We start from the raw sequence: 8,422 nt of genomic DNA, 5'->3' as shown, positions 1-8,422 counted from the left end.
CAGCTCAATGTTATATTGCAGGATAAAAACAATATCCATACAGTGTAGACATATAAAATGTATTTGTACTCACTACGAAAGAGGAGAAAATCTGAGCGAACCTCGCTTTTCTCTCTGTTTCTAAAGCTCGTCAAATAAATATCATGAATATAATATTTTCATACACTGAACAGATATTGTATATCTATATATGCCGGTTGTCAATGAATATCAAAGAACCCATTAGTGATGATGAACAGTAATAAAGAAGCTTATGTTGTGTTTTTTTTTTTTTTTTTGAATTGTTTGATATTCCCTAGCATTTTATTTGACATTACCTATACATGAACAGCTAATTAAGTTTGCTTTGATTATCAATGCCGTTATATATAATAAATGACATATCCTCAATAACTTCTTTAATCAAGCATATCAAACAGATGCAAAGATACATATATTTATTTACATATCAACCAAAATTCTTTATTTTCATGTGCACAAAAAAACTAATATTTCACGGGTATAATAATTTGAAATAAATAACTTAGAAAAATCTTTACTGAAAGCAAAGCCATATGGCATACTTAGTCCATCATTTTTTGTTAAAAAAGTTTTAAAAGATTTATCTTCACATGAAAATAGTTTAAAATTTGCTGTTTGGTATTCTAGTAAATATGCATTGCCTGTTCTGTCCTGTTTAACACCAATCAGGCTGTTAACATTTCCAGCAGAGATAGAGGTAACTGTTTCATCTATTCCTACGGATTCCAATTCAACTAATTGAGCATAGTAAAGTTGTTGTTTGTTTCCAACTGATATTGAGTAGATCATATTTCCATTTCTAACATCAAGTGTCTTCTTTAATTCATTGGTTTTACCTATAATGTATATTTTGCCGTAACTACCTACAACAATTTGATCGTCAATAAGAGCTATACCATGACATTGTCCTGGTAATTTTATCAGTTGTTCTTTCTTCTTTACTGAAACGGTATCTACTTCCTGAACGGACTGTATATATGGTAGTGTGATCCAAGCTGAATTCGTGTTTTCTTCCATAGCTATTCCCCACTGCTTCCCATCCATTTGAACTGCTGCCAACTGTTGACCTTTGATATTATTAATGAACATAAAAATTTGACCTTCTGATCCATGTTTTGTGACAGATAAAAACTGTTCAGAAATATTTGTATCTTTTTTCGTCGACCGCATACTTTTTCAAGGTCGTCACTCGATTCTTTTGACAGGTTTATACGCATTTTGTCAATTTCAGACATAAGAGCTGCTTCAATTTCTTGAATGCGCTTCTGCAATTGCTCCTTCAAATTTTTAACTTCTTCTTGAACAACCACCTTACTATCATTAAGACTAAGTATGACTTTTCTCTTTTTATCTTCCAGCTCGTTAACAGCGGTATTAAGAATACGGACATCCGTGTTAATTTCCTCAAACATGGTCGAACTTTTGACGCCTTTCGCAGCTAATTCAATAGGCAGTAACTTGTCACAAGATCGATGATCACTAGCCATACATGACCGACAGCACAATATGTCATGGTCAGAACAAAATATTCTAAAACCATAACCGGATGAACTTCGCAAGATTAATGGACAATAAACGGATTTCCGTCAATCACGTTGACATCTATAACATGATGAGACGCACATGATTTAATTGTTCCGTGAACATCTAAACATTCTGAACACAGTGCATCCTCGCAGTCTGTACAATACTTTACAGTATTGGTATATTTACTTCTCCTAGAACAGGTTTCATAGACCATGTTTGGGGATTTTGACGCCATTTCCTGAAAATAAAATAAAACACTTGAATTTTGTATTGTTTTGGTGTTTTCAAATTTATAAATTAGTCTGCGTACAGACCTATATTTGAAAATGAATATATTTGATTCTGAATATTTGTCTCCCTTCAAACTTATATTTTGAAAATGAATATTCGAAAACTTACATATACAAGATGTAATTTAAGGCGATGGATGTAAATTGATTAGTTACCTATTTTTTTCTATTTATTAGTCTGTCTACACTAGTGGTGTGTATTGAATATTTATGTGTCATTACACCTCAATACGTCTGTATGTGGTGTCTTCAACCTATGCCAACATTTGATAAATATATATTCAACCTATGCCTACAAACAAAATACAATAGGTGTTGTTATAACAGTTACCAATTAATAACAGGTAAAATACAGTCAGTATTTTTTAGCATTAAAATATTACTCTTTGAAAAGAAAAAAAAACCAAGAATATAATATGTGCAAAAGTGTTTTGTTGCTAAGTAAAAATGATTTAAAGAAATAAAAGAGACTAAAATGGTAAAATAGAACACTTGATTCTAGCAAAATTGTGTTGAAGTAAATACTAAAGTAATAATAAAAATACAAAAAATTGAACATGTACATGTAGTACTACAGAAAAAGAATGTTTAAGCTATTTTATTTGAGATTTTCATGATAAACTTTTCTATACTAAATATGCAACATACAAATAAAAAAGCAACACTTTATACAATAATGCCATAATTAAATAAAAAAACAAATAGTTTTAAATCAAATTCATTTAGCAAAATGAAATTTAAAATAAGTATCAAATAAAATTTAAAAAAAAAATCATTAATTAAACAGCGGCTTTCCAGTAAAAAAGTGCAGCCTTTATTTACTTAGTTTTTCTTTAGAAATAAGTGAAATTGTTGTCGGTTTGTTTTTTATTTATGAACTTGAAGTGCGAGTCAGTTTTATGATTACATTTTGTGTCATTAATTGTAATTTGGAAATCCATCATTCGCAAATCAGTGTGAGAAATATAAAAAAAGAAGATGTGGTATGATTGCCAATGAGACAACTCGCCACAAGAGACCAAATGACACAGAAATTAACAACTATAGGTCACCATAAGGCCTTCAAAAATGAGCAAAGCCCATACCGCATAGACAGAACTAGGTGTTTCAATAGTACTATATATAGTATAGTCATGATAGTCAGTACTTCTATGTACTTGAAGGAATCTATTTGAAATAGAATTCAATATTTTTTCAAATATTTTATATAATTCATTAGATTGACACTGGTATATATTTTACATGAATAGATGATCATTTATTGAAATTATAGAAATTAACACTTATTTTCCATTGTTTTGATGTATTAATTTTATATTAATTCCTAATGAAATAGAGATCATCAACAAATACAATTATACCTACATTTTTACTATTACATATAATAACAAAAATGGTATTAAAAGCTAAGTTTAAACTTGTTGTAAATTGATTAGCTGCTGATCAATTTATGTTGTTATAACGTTTAGTCCGTTACAAATTATTTAACCTATGCCAACATTTTTTCATACAGTTTTATACCTAAATTTCAAAATGTTGGCAAAGGTTGAATGAACCCTGTATGTGAGTGCATGTATTCTCATGTCAAGTTTTGTTTATTAATAACATTTGTTTTTTTTTTTTGTTTTGTTGACACGGATTCCCTGGTTATAGATTTGTAATTACTATTGAAAAATTAATTTCGCATTTGTATTTGGCAAACGTCTTTGCTAGCGTTGTGATAATTATCTTAAAAGATCACTGAATTAAGTGATCTATAATTGGAGAAAATAAATATTTATAGGTAATTATACGGTGCCAATTTATTCTAAATTTCATTGTGTTTGTGGGTTCATATACAAGTAATACATAATTGATTGTATCATCTTTAAGTCATTGGTATAGAGTTTTCAAAACCATAGTTTCAATGTGATATTTTTGTGCAAATTTAATATTAAGGGGTTAATTTGTGAATCATGTCGGATATTAGAAGTCTATATTGATAGTGTATTCAATTCTGGTCATTTCAGATATTCCAAGTTTCTATATATCTTTTGTAGACATCAAGATTAAAGGCAACATTGCTTTAATTCATAAAACATCATCATTATGTGGATTAACTGTTATATATGTAAAGATAAACTCGTCATCTGTAATGTATGAAAACAAGAATAAAAATTTAGATCGATGACATTATGATTTTGGAAAACACACAGATCTAGACCCGAATTGAAAACGTAAAGCAATACACTGAGATGATATCTCATGATGAAAATGCCAAAAAATCTTTTGGTATGTTAGTGTCATAACATTGCTAATGTATACCCTGCTACGTTTGTTTAGTTTTAGTGGTGTGAAATGCCACTTTGAGCGCTTCTTGCTACATCATGGCGACTAGTTTACAATGGTTGACCCACAAATGGGAAAATGGAAACATTCACTAATTGATACAATTACATATAAGAGCAGGATATGAAAAGACTCCTAAAACTAATTTTTAAATTAGTATATTTTGGGAAAAACATGTTCAACTAACTAAATTAGAAGAAAAATATGAAAGTCATATATATATTTTTAGATTCCAACAAAAGAATCTGAACCAGATGTGATTAGGCATTTAATGCACACAATTCAGAATTTGCTTTAATACTATTAAACTGAAATAATGATATCCTTTTCAAATATTGAAATTTCAGACCTGAATACTAAACACATCCCTTTTACTAGTATAACAAGTGCTTTAAAGTTACCTCCAGTAAAACCCACAGCGCACAGCTGACTATGCAGTATAGGCTGTGCTCATCGTTGAAGGCCGTACGGTGACCTATAGTTGTTTATTTCTATGTAATTTGGCCTCTTGTGGAGAGTTGTCTCGTTGGCAATGTTTGGCAACACAACGTATAAAAATCGTATGAATTAAGATCAAAGTCAAACACGCTTCGCAACGAGCTGGATTCAGACGAATAATCTAATGGTTGATATGCTATATACCTCACCTGACTGCTTGGGGCCTCGGTGGTCGAGTAGTCTAAGCAGTCAAACTATACTGTATTACTAGCCTGTCAACACTGACATTGTGAGTTCGAATCCTGCATGTCGCAGGTGCGTTCGACTGTTAACATAATTAACTAGGATTATCAGTTTGTTTTCATATCGAATGTTAGTGGTTTCACCGGGTTCCGCCGCCAATAAAAACTGACCGCCTAGAAATAGCGCAATAGTAACGTACTGAAGCACAAGTATTAACGTGAGGGATGAAATCTCGCAACATTGAAACTTAAATGACGACATATTTACAAATATAGTCATGTAAGAAATACGCCAAGATTTAGGTATGTATGAACAAACCAAAATATTAAACACTTCAGTCTAGGTCGTAGTTTACAAATAGTTTAATGGAAACTCCTCTTAAAAATTCGCTTTGGTTCTATGAGTTCAAAGCGTGAAGTCTTCCCTTCTGTGACTCTGAAGCATAGATTAACTGTAGAATGTGAAAAGTCTCGGGACATGAGGGATGAACATAGATATACAGCCCAGTCGTCCTTTGTGGTTGCAGTTTCATTTAATTCACCCCATGATTTATTTCTTTTTATTATGTTACAATGTAATATAACTTGCAACCCCGTATTACCCGAAAAAACATGATAGTGTAAAAAATATTAAATATTACAAAAAATATTAAAATTTGATATTGGATATGTAGATTGTAGAAATTGAATATTGATCCGTTGCATGTACATTTAATGCAAAGACATATTTTTATTTTTACATAGATTTAATGTGTAATAATCCTTTCATCTCCTCTACTGTAAGCATCCATAAAAAGAACTTATGAACAGCAAATTCAATAAACTATGTATTTTAGAAAATACTTCAAATTATCGAACCATAATGCTCTAATTGTATAATCTATGTCAATCCTTCAAAAAAATTTTTTACGATTGCTTATGGTAGTTTTATCATATCATTGATAATTGCAGATAAAAAAATCTTGAAAAACTTTGATATTATATACCTATATGGAGTTATTTTCTTTCAGAACGATGGGTCCTTCTTTCGAAGAATCAACCCGGACGATACCATGTTTCAATGAAATATGCTCCAAGGCATAAAATAATGACTTGTGTGAGGTCATTATTTTCCTTGATAAATATGCAAACTTTAATTTACTTCAAAATTATATTCGTCTGATAGTTTTTTTGTTGCCGATTTGGGAATTTATTTTTTAAAGTTCAGTCAAAGATAGGTGTAAAAAAAATCGTCATTGCCAGCATTTTAATTTTAGAAACAAATAACGTTAAGTTTTGTTAATTTATCGCTACAATACAGAGACATAATCATATATGTGAGATGAATTTTAATGTAAATAACACTTTAAAATATAGTCAGATTTAAAATATTCGTGTGTAAGATTTTGAAAATCTTATTGATTTACACTAAATAGGTTAATTGATTGTTGGTTTCTTAACGTCCAGTGGCAAATATTTCATGCATGTTCAGGACGATACACACTGAATAGGAAATCATACGTATACTGTGACCTACATGTATTGATATTCGTTTTCGTGTTACATGTATACATGTACATGTGCTCCCTTCGTGTCAGTTCTTAACCTTTTTAAATTTATGTATACCTTTTACTCTACCAAATGATAAACTAATAAAATATTTTTATATTCTATTGAATAACATTCACGTACCTCACAATAGGGTCGGATGGGGGAGGGTAAATAATTATATCCTGATTATCTGTTAAAAAATGTATTGCTATTCAAACGAAAATCATTACTTACAAAGTGTCTTGTATTTTTCATACACCGTTATCGGATGGTAACAATTCGTTTGTGTCTTACTTCATGCAGTTACAGTAATAGTTTTATTGTGTATGGATAATAATTTCTAAGGTTTATATCTAGATTAATAAGTGAGTTTTAATTCAAATTCTAAATGAGCCGTAGGGCGTATTAACACCTGAACGCATAAGAAAGGAATATCCCACTTTAGTGAGGTCCGTAAAATAGGATGCTAAATTTTGCAAATCTTTATACAAAATAATATTTTTTTGACGGTACTTAAGTCAGATAATGCATATTTTAAGGTTTTTCTTGTCGTAGAACACACCGAGGGGTGTGTTCTCCGACAAGAAAAACCTTAAAATATGCATTATCTATAACTTACACTTAAAAGCCTTGAATTATGTCATCTAAATGAAGTTGTTAACACAACAAAATGCTGCAAATTAGACACAGCATGCACAAAAAGGTCAAGGTTAGTAACCACCTATAAGTGTCATTAAGTGTATAATATATGGAATAGGCTTGAGGTTGCAGACTTGCGGATATTGTTTTATTCTCTTTTAAACCTTTCCAATTGTGAACGAATATTAAGCGTGATTTATCAAAGAAATTATACAAATAAATAAAATATGCACACCCTATTTGTCTTTACATTTATGATGCGTTTATTATTGTTGAGACAATTATGGAAATCTTTAAAGAATTTTAGGAGTCCCTGTTGACCCCAAAGACAAGACAAGACAACAGAACTTATGTAATTGAACACATGTTATATTTTTATAGGCCAAACATGCACTGAAAATTAAAGTAAATACCAGTTCTACCATTTGTCTACGGTGAGATAAAAATCTCTATATTTAATTCGTAAACAATCAGACATTAAGATCATCGGAGTAAACCGTACGACAGTACTTTGATTTTATCGTACTATACAAGGAAGTAGAATTATAATGGATCTACCTGTTTTTTGATATCGTACTATTTTGCATCTATTTACCTTTTTTCCCTTTTTTCTGACATTTATGCTTACCTTGACTTATTTTTACAGTTCAGCACCAGAGTACAGTTACACACTTATATATTTACCTTTCCAATTCAATTATGCCACTTCCACTGGTTGACTTGGACTTTAGTCGAGCGATAAAAGGTAGATAACTTGTGAATGTTTACAAGACTGTGATTTAAACGCATTAGGAAGGAGTTATTTATTCCTGTTTGATTGATATTTAATGTGATTAGAAATCAAGCAATACCATATCCGTTGTCATTGATGGTTTTTATCATATATATCAGTTTATTGAGTTTTTATTATTTTTTTTTTTTGGGGGGGGGGGGGGGGGGGAGTGGGAGAGGAAGAGGCCGAAGATGGTTGATATGATTTTTAACAAGACAAGCACGGTTTTAAAGCTTTCATTAAAACAAAACAAAAAATAAACGGTAGAAGGTTTTGTAGGAAAAACTGAAATAATTTTTTTTCTTATGTCAGAAAGCCAAATTTGATGAAAAATTTCGTACATTTCCAACGGTCAAATTCGTGAAAAGTTTGTGATATTCATGTTTAATGAACAACAATAGCTTTGGCAATTTTTTGCAGGAATTAAACGAATTAATATTTCTGGCACAATAGATATGTTATCTTAACTGGTCAGAATTTCGTCTTGTTTAGTAATTTAAAACCATTCATATACATTTAGACTTCAAATATGTTTATTCTACCAATTTGAACAGCCATGGATATTCCTTATGGAAACACGTCTTAAAACACACAATAAATATGTCTATAATAGTGTATTCGACGTTTTTTCAGGT

General features: G+C 30.5%; 1 long non-coding RNA gene across 1 annotated transcript; it reads right to left on the bottom strand.

Annotated features, from left to right (window-relative positions):
• Window positions 1–383: 383 nt before the first annotated feature.
• LOC127711992 (uncharacterized) lies at window positions 384–7,756 on the bottom strand. Its single transcript, XR_007986919.1, has 2 exons — window positions 7,700–7,756; window positions 384–1,786 (listed from the first exon to the last, which is right to left on the bottom strand). It is a non-coding gene; the product is annotated as an uncharacterized LOC127711992 (long non-coding RNA).
• Window positions 7,757–8,422: the final 666 nt, after the last annotated feature.

Source organism: Mytilus californianus, unplaced genomic scaffold (assembly GCF_021869535.1).
Source record: "Mytilus californianus isolate M0D057914Y unplaced genomic scaffold, xbMytCali1.0.p SCAF_8, whole genome shotgun sequence".
Taxonomy (NCBI): Eukaryota; Metazoa; Mollusca; class Bivalvia; order Mytilida; family Mytilidae; genus Mytilus; species Mytilus californianus.
Note: the sequence above shows the minus strand (reverse complement) of the source record. Positions and strands in the feature narration are given on the sequence as shown.